This window comes from Lithobates pipiens, unplaced genomic scaffold, assembly GCF_037356315.1.
Source record: "Lithobates pipiens isolate NorthernLeopardFrog02 unplaced genomic scaffold, aLitPip1_a1.2 Scaffold_18, whole genome shotgun sequence".
Taxonomy (NCBI): Eukaryota; Metazoa; Chordata; class Amphibia; order Anura; family Ranidae; genus Lithobates; species Lithobates pipiens.
The window spans coordinates 579,458,275-579,466,637 of NW_027507758.1; the positions used below are offsets into that span (position 1 = coordinate 579,458,275).

Genomic DNA, 8,363 nt, shown 5'->3' on the forward strand with positions numbered 1-8,363 from the left:
GTACTGTGGGCATTCCTAACCTGAAGCAAGAGTGCATATGTTGTCCATGACAATAACACAAGCCACTTGCAGTACAGGAACCATAACTGCTGAGAGTCATATCTTCATGGGACAATCCAAGAACAGACCGTATAGTTGGCAAGATTTTAACCTGTGCAGGGAGACCCCCATTTAGACAATCCAAGAACAGACTGTAGTTGGCAGGATTATGAAGCTGGAGCAGAGAGACCCCACAATAGAGTTCAAATCCATTGCCTTACCCACTCGGCCACAACTACAATCATGTCTATATGGCCTACCTTGACCACATGGAAGAGGCTAACTTTGAAGTGCAAGGCTTTGCTTTTTCAGTTCAGACCTACCACCCTAATGCCCCGAACGCTCTACTGTCCTGGACCCACAGCCCGTCTTTCGACAAAGTTCTGGCACCCTTTGTATGGACCATGTCCCTCTGCTGGGTGCCTTCCTGAGCACACCGATTTATGCCTGCACTGTTGGGGTGGAGTGATCTCCTGACCAACAGTGAAGGCATAATTCCAGTAGGGAAGCAGGGTATAAAGCTCCTATTCTTTAGAAGACGATGATTCGAAGACTTGCAATGCAAGTATCTCCCTGCTTTTGCTTTATTCACTCTGTTGATCTGTGCTTTCTTCTGCTGATTCTTGAATATATTGCCCCACCACAGGGGGCAGCAGGGACATAATTAAGAATTGTCTCTTTAAGGACCCTTTCACACAGGCAGCTTCAATTACCATCACCAGGGGTCTGTAAGCTGATTGGAGAAAAGCGGGCCGGATGACAGGTCTGTGTCTGCTCAATTTTAGCAATGCTTTTCTATTGTTTGGAAGGCAACTATTTTCACCACGATACCACCAACAACCCATGGAAAATACCAGCTAGAGAGACATAAACAAGAACGTGTTTGATGTAGACCGATAAAGTAGATCTAAATTCAAAGCTCTATTTTGTAGGGAACATCTTAAATTTGCGCCTAAGAAGTAGCCTGAAAATGTTAGCTATTGCCTTAAAGATTGTGCTGCCCTTCTTCTGCTTAGGTTCTGCAGTTTCATAGCTGTATATGTACAGTGTCAGAAAATCCAATACACTGCTGGCCTTTAGTACTAGTGTAATGAGATTTGGTTATGCCACTGCTGGCCTTTGTTTTCTTTGCTGGAGAGAAAGCTGCAAATGAAGATTTGAAGCGTAAGGAATGCGCCTGTTGAATTCATAAAGTCAGACCTTTGCAGAACTGTCCAAGAACATTCCGTAGTTGGCAGGATTTGAACCTGCGCAGGGAGACCCTAATGGATTTCGAGTCCATCGCCTTAACCACTCGGCCACAACTACACATGGGTTAGGCTTACCTTTGAGACATGGAAAAGGTTAAGTAGATTTGTGACTTGAGGTAGCAGTGAGCTTTGTGCCAATTGACTCAGCAGAATTCAAAAAAACAACACATGATTGAAAATGATCAAAGCAGAACGTAGTCGGCAGGATTTGAACCTGCGCGGGGAAACCCCAATGGATTTCTAGTCCATCGCCTTAACCACTCGGCCACGACTACCTACTGTGGTACTTAAAAGAGGTTGTTTGTAAGCTGAAGAAGCTCTAGGAAAAACTTCCATTGAAGTCACACTAAGTATAAGGTGAAGATCTAAGCACACGTCTTGTGGTGGAGGGCAAGTCTTCCATAGTGTTTGAATGACTAAAGAACAGACTGACAAATGCTCACAGAAAGGCATTATACATTCAGCTTATAAAAATAGAACTTTTCAGTATTTGTGAAAAACATAGTACCATACGTTCTAAACTTTTGGCTTGTGGCATGAAAAGACTCTGGTCTGGAAACCTGAGGAAATGCTTATATGATGAAAAACCATCCCACTGGAAGTTCTACTACCTGGAGATGGCTAATATTCCTTCATCCTTGCTCTATGTGCTCCAACCTTCCCACACCTGTGTGCTCTGTGTACATTTTAGGTTGAAAAATGCTTTGCAACTAATCCAAGCCACTTCTTTAGAGAAAAGAAGACACTTCTGTACTGTGGGCATTCCTAACCTGAAGCAAGAGTGCATATGTTGTCCATGACAATAACACAAGCCACTTGCAGTACAGGAACCATAACTGCTGAGAGTCATATCTTCATGGGACAATCCAAGAACAGACCGTATAGTTGGCAAGATTTTAACCTGTGCAGGGAGACCCCCATTTAGACAATCCAAGAACAGACTGTAGTTGGCAGGATTATGAAGCTGGAGCAGAGAGACCCCACAATAGAGTTCAAATCCATTGCCTTACCCACTCGGCCACAACTACAATCATGTCTATATGGCCTACCTTGACCACATGGAAGAGGCTAACTTTGAAGTGCAAGGCTTTGCTTTTTCAGTTCAGACCTACCACCCTAATGCCCCGAACGCTCTACTGTCCTGGACCCACAGCCCGTCTTTCGACAAAGTTCTGGCACCCTTTGTATGGACCATGTCCCTCTGCTGGGTGCCTTCCTGAGCACACCGATTTATGCCTGCACTGTTGGGGTGGAGTGATCTCCTGACCAACAGTGAAGGCATAATTCCAGTAGGGAAGCAGGGTATAAAGCTCCTATTCTTTAGAAGACGATGATTCGAAGACTTGCAATGCAAGTATCTCCCTGCTTTTGCTTTATTCACTCTGTTGATCTGTGCTTTCTTCTGCTGATTCTTGAATATATTGCCCCACCACAGGGGGCAGCAGGGACATAATTAAGAATTGTCTCTTTAAGGACCCTTTCACACAGGCAGCTTCAATTACCATCACCAGGGGTCTGTAAGCTGATTGGAGAAAAGCGGGCCGGATGACAGGTCTGTGTCTGCTCAATTTTAGCAATGCTTTTCTATTGTTTGGAAGGCAACTATTTTCACCACGATACCACCAACAACCCATGGAAAATACCAGCTAGAGAGACATAAACAAGAACGTGTTTGATGTAGACCGATAAAGTAGATCTAAATTCAAAGCTCTATTTTGTAGGGAACATCTTAAATTTGCGCCTAAGAAGTAGCCTGAAAATGTTAGCTATTGCCTTAAAGATTGTGCTGCCCTTCTTCTGCTTAGGTTCTGCAGTTTCATAGCTGTATATGTACAGTGTCAGAAAATCCAATACGTCCCTGAAAATATTTTTGAAATATTGACAACTATGCACTGCCCAAGGGCCACAGGATCAGTAGGGGGCCCCATGTGAGGCTCCTGTGATATTAAAGCGGTAGTAAAGTTTTCTAACATTACTAATTTTTAGAGGCCATGGGGTAGGTTATGCCATAATGTACAATTATGCACAGCATATTACCACATTAGGGCACACTTAAATTGTCAGACTGAGCCCTCCAGTGCTGTGCTGTGATCAATCCGGCGGGGCCCGGGCACTTCCATCTTCACCCGGCCTTCCTTCTGGGTTCTGTGCCTTCGGTCACTTGCCTTGGCCAGGCTGCGTTGATGTCATTCCCACACATGCTCATGTGCATCCTCTTTCTCTCATCCCCCTTTCTCTCTCATCCCCCTTTCTCTCTCATCCTCCCTTCCTTACCCCTCACACCTCCTTCATCCCCTTTCTCTCTCTCTCTTTCTCTCTCTCTCTCATCCTCCCTCTCTTTTAATTTAATTTGTTATAACAAAATCTGGCCCTGAATATATAGGGTGCTGGTGCAGGGCTGTGCTGCAGATTACTGCCCTATTCTGCAGCAGTCTTTTATCAGTGTAGTGACTGAGGGACAGTCTGCAAATCACTAGCTACTAGGTCCACAAAGGTCCTTGTAAGGACTGTTATAGGTGTACAATATATAGGGTGCTGGTGCACTGCTGCTGACTGCTGCCCTATTCTGCAGCAGTCTTTTATCAGTGCAGTGACTGAGGGACAGTCTGCAAATCACTAGCTACTAGGTCCACAAAGGTCCTTGTAAGGACTGTTATAGGTGTACAATATATAGGGTGCTGGTGCACTGCTGCTGACTGCTGCCCTATTCTGCAGCAGTCCTTTATCAGTGTAGTGACTGAGGGACAGTCTGCAAATCACTAGCTACTAGGTCCACAAAGGTCCTTTTAAGGACTGGTATAGGTGTACTATTTGGTGTGCAGTATATAGGTGTGTAATACACGTATAAAATACTTGCACATATAGAAAGCATAGTATAGTGCGTTTCCACTGTACAGCATTGCGACTGCTGAGCGGTTCTGCAGTGATACTACAAAGAGTGACAAACAAAATAAAAAAAGTATTATACCTGGTGTGTAGACCAGTGGCCCCCAAAAACGACAGATTGAAGCGGGGTGTTATATACCTTCTTCTACATACATACTGCACTTCTCTAGAGACTTTTGTCACAGGGTCATTTAAAAAATGAGAGGCAGAGGAAGAGGCAGGCCCTTCTGCATGGGTGGTAGGGGTAGGGCAGGAGCAACAGGCTTGAGCCAAAGTGGCAATTTTCAGAAGGTGCGTGCGATTACGTCAAAGGACGCACCAGACTTGGTTGAGTGGCTCACTCAGCCTTACTCTTCTGCACCCTCCTCATCCTCTCGATCTGCACCCTCTTCTTCACTCTCTGCTGTGTGCACCCCCAAAGACACTACCACCAACACCACCACCATATACCTTCCGCTTGAGTCACAGGAATTATTTTCCGATCCATATTAAGACATTTCCAATGCGCAGCCACTCTTGGCATTGGATCAGGAAGAGGAGGTAGCAACAACCGCCACTCATCAGTCTGACGACAGTACCCAGATCAGCCCAAGGAGAAGGTTGGTCCCCACTGTTGCTGCCTACTCCGAAATCTCTAATTATAGCGGTGGGGAAGGTGACGTCGATGACGATGTGTCTAGTGATGTCAGGGAGATATGGACCAGCAGATAGGGAGGAGAAGCAGGAAGAACTTAGATTGCACAGGAGGGGCAAAGCAGACTGTGAATGTATCAGGAGTGAGGCATCAACCATGTACGGTCACATCTGGCGCTCCCAGGATGCCGCCACATGGCTCCGCAGTGTGAGTTTTTTTTAACGTGTCCGCTGCTGACAATAGTGTTGCCATCTGCAACCTTTGCAGTCAACGCATAAGTTGCGGTAAGCCAAAAACTCACCTAGGGGCGACTGCCTTAAGAAGGCACATGAGCTGCCATCACCGAACCCAGTGGGAGCAACGGAACACACAAAGCCACACTCCAGGCTCTCATCGTCCAGCCTCATCTTCTACTTCTCCTTCTCCTTTCTCCTCACAATTGTCCTCCACTCCACCTTCCATCACGCCATCCTCAGGTTTTTCTGCAAAAAGGCAAGCTTCCGTGGGCCAAATGTTCGAGTGTAAAAAAAGATGATGCCGGATAACCCTCTTGCCCAACGGTTGACGGCTGGCTTGTCAGAACTCATAGCCCGCCAACTACTGCCATATAAACTGGTGGACTCGGAGGCCTTTCAAAAATTGTGGCCATTGGAACACCACAATGTAAGGTCCCAGGAAGGAAGTATTTCTCACAGAAGGGCATCCCAGAGCTATATGGCCATGTTCAGCGGCAAGTGAATGTATTTCTGGCACACAGTGTCGGTGCCAAGATACATCTGACCACAGACACGTGGTCTAGCAAACACAGGCCGGGAAGGTATATCACTTTTACTGCCCACTGGGTGAACCTTCTGACGGCCGTCAAGCATGTAACCCGTGGCACCAGTGTAGATTTGGTTTTACCGCCACGGATTGCATGCAGACCTGGCTCTTCTTCTCCTCCTACTCCATCCTCCTCCCTCTCCTCCTCGGCTGACTCCTCCTTTTCCGCTGCTAGTGTCTCTTCCGCTGCGCCGCCCAAGCTCCCCAGAATCTATTTGACATGCCAGGAGAGACGCTGCCATGCTGTGCTGCGTCTGTTGTGCTTGGAAGCCAAGAGCCACACTGGCCCTGCACTCCTTTCAGCTTTGCGTTCACAGGCAGATCAGTGGCTAACACCGCTCAATTTGACAGTTGGTAAAAGTGGTGTGTGACAATAGTGCCAATCTGCTTAGCGCATTGAAACAGGGCAAAATTACGCATGTGCCATGCATGGCACACGTCTTAAACTTGGTCGTGCAGCAATTTGTTGTCAAATACCCTGAGGTCATCCCACGCCCACAACTGGTTGGTCTCTGATGAGTCCAATGCAGCGGTGGCTCTGGAAGCAGCACATCTGGGATCTTATGAGGCGCTGAGGAATCTACTTTACCGGGGTGCCAGGGCTCCTTTCCCTCTTACAACGTCAATGAGAGCGGTCATACGGGCGTGGTTGGTGGCAAAATCAATGCGACCCATGCCCGCTGGACATATATCGCCACACAGCCCTCTCTGGTTTAACCCACAATTGCCGGAATTTGGGTCCATTCCTGACCCTAGTGTTTGGGCATGCAAGGGCATTAAATATATAAATCAACTCTGTTTGGAAGGCCGACTGCTGTCATTTGACCGGTTGAAACAACAATATGATTTACCCAACTCACACTTCTTTAGATTCCTGCAGCTTAGGCATGCATTTAACACCCAGTTTGATAATGCTCAGGTTGTTTTTTATACATCAACCCTGGAGACTCTACTCAGGGACGAAGCTCTACCAAAGCCCTTATCCACCATATATAAAGCGATACTTCCTAACATACACACGGGACTAGAAAACCTCCAGGCAAAGTGGGTGGTCGACTTCCCCTCACTGGACGCTGAGGATTGGGAGGAAATCTGGGAGTGTCCTTTTTCACAGCTAGTATCAGCTAGAGATAAATTAGTGCAATTTAAAATAGTACATAGGGTTTATTACACGCCCGCGCGTCTGCACAAAATTTATCCATCTATTCCCGCCTCCTGCTGGAGATGCAACTCGTCCCCAGCAGATTTTATTCACATATTTTGGAGCTGTCCTCAGATCGCAATTTTTTGGTCTGCGGTGACCAACTCTATTACGACCATCACCACGGTACCAGTACCACTGTCTGTAGAGGTATGCCTGCTGGGACTTGTGGAACCCTTGGCCCCAGGCCGGGCAGTCAGAACCCTGCTAGGATTATTACTTTACTATGCCCGCAAGTCGATAGTACTCAGGTGGAAGGCATCATCTGCGCCCTCCTTAAATTTTTGGAAGAGGTTAGTGAATGCGGCTCTACCACTATACAAGGCTACCTACCTGTCCCGCGGTTGTGCCAAAAAATTCTACAAAGTATGGGATATCTGGACGGACTCACTGTCCACTAATGCTGACTCGATGGACGATTAGTATCGTTCCACTAAGTACCCCAATTGTCCAAGTGGCATCTATGGCCTCATAAACCCTCTGGGTTGCTCAACCAATAGTTAGGGGGGAGGGGGGGAGCGTGCATGCAACGATGTAATTATAATGTACACTTTATCTCCTAAGTATTTCGAGTAAGCCTTGTAGGGGATATGTAGCATTGGCAGGTTGATATGAATATTCTACACAGGTGGTTGAGCGTACAGTGGTTTGGGTAGGTATGCATATTTTTATGTAATGCCTCACCCTTTTGTTTGGTTTTGTTTTTTGTTTTTGTTTTTGTTCTCTCTTAGTTGGTAAGTTGTAGTGATCGAGCCAGGGTATGCCCAATAGGCTCTGTAGTGTTTTGTTCACATCTTGAAATGTCAATAAATATAACTTTAAAAAAAAAAAATACCCTGAGGTCCAGGACATCTTGCGGCAGGCAAGGAAAATCCCGGCCCATTTCAGAAGATCTTACACGGCCATGGCTTGCCTTGCTGACATTCAGTGGCGACACAATCTGCCGGTCAGACGTCTTATTTGCGATTGCCCGACGTGATGGAACTCAACCTTCTATATGCTTGATAGGCTGCTCCAGCAGAAACGTGCAGTTAACGTCTACCTGTAAGAACTCTGCGGCAGAACAGGTTCTGGGGAGCTGTTTTTTTTTCACCACGCCAGTGGCTGCCCATGCGCGACGCATGCAGACTTCTGCGGCCATTTGATGAGATCACCAAACTGGTCAGTCGCAGCCATGGCGCCATCAGTGACATGGTACCTTATGACTTCTTTATGGCATGTGTGTTGCGTCGTGTCATTGATCAAGTCGTGGAGGAGTAGGAGCGGGAAGATGAGGAAGTCACAATGCTGGATGAATTCCAAGGGTGGGCTACTCTATCTGAGACAAGTCAAAAACAGGAGTCTGAAGAGGAGTCAGAGGAGGATGGTGCTGGGGCGGATGAGGAGGAGCACGAAAGAGCATGCTTTAAACCTTTCTGGGATCCCTGTTGTTGTGCATGGATGGGGAGAGGAGAACGAGGAGGACGACATTATCCTGGATGGTGAGCATGAGCCAGGCCACCACACCGCTTCCAGTTTAGTGCAAATGGGG

At 46.9% G+C, this 8,363-nt stretch overlaps 2 non-coding genes across 2 annotated transcripts; both read right to left on the reverse strand.

Moving 5' to 3' along the window:
* Window positions 1–1,265: 1,265 nt before the first annotated feature.
* TRNAS-CGA (transfer RNA serine (anticodon CGA)) lies at window positions 1,266–1,347 on the reverse strand. The gene has a single exon. It is a non-coding gene; the product is annotated as a tRNA-Ser (tRNA).
* Window positions 1,348–1,482: 135 nt separating this feature from the next.
* On the reverse strand, window positions 1,483–1,564 carry TRNAS-AGA (transfer RNA serine (anticodon AGA)). Its single transcript has one exon. It is a non-coding gene; the product is annotated as a tRNA-Ser (tRNA).
* Window positions 1,565–8,363: the final 6,799 nt, after the last annotated feature.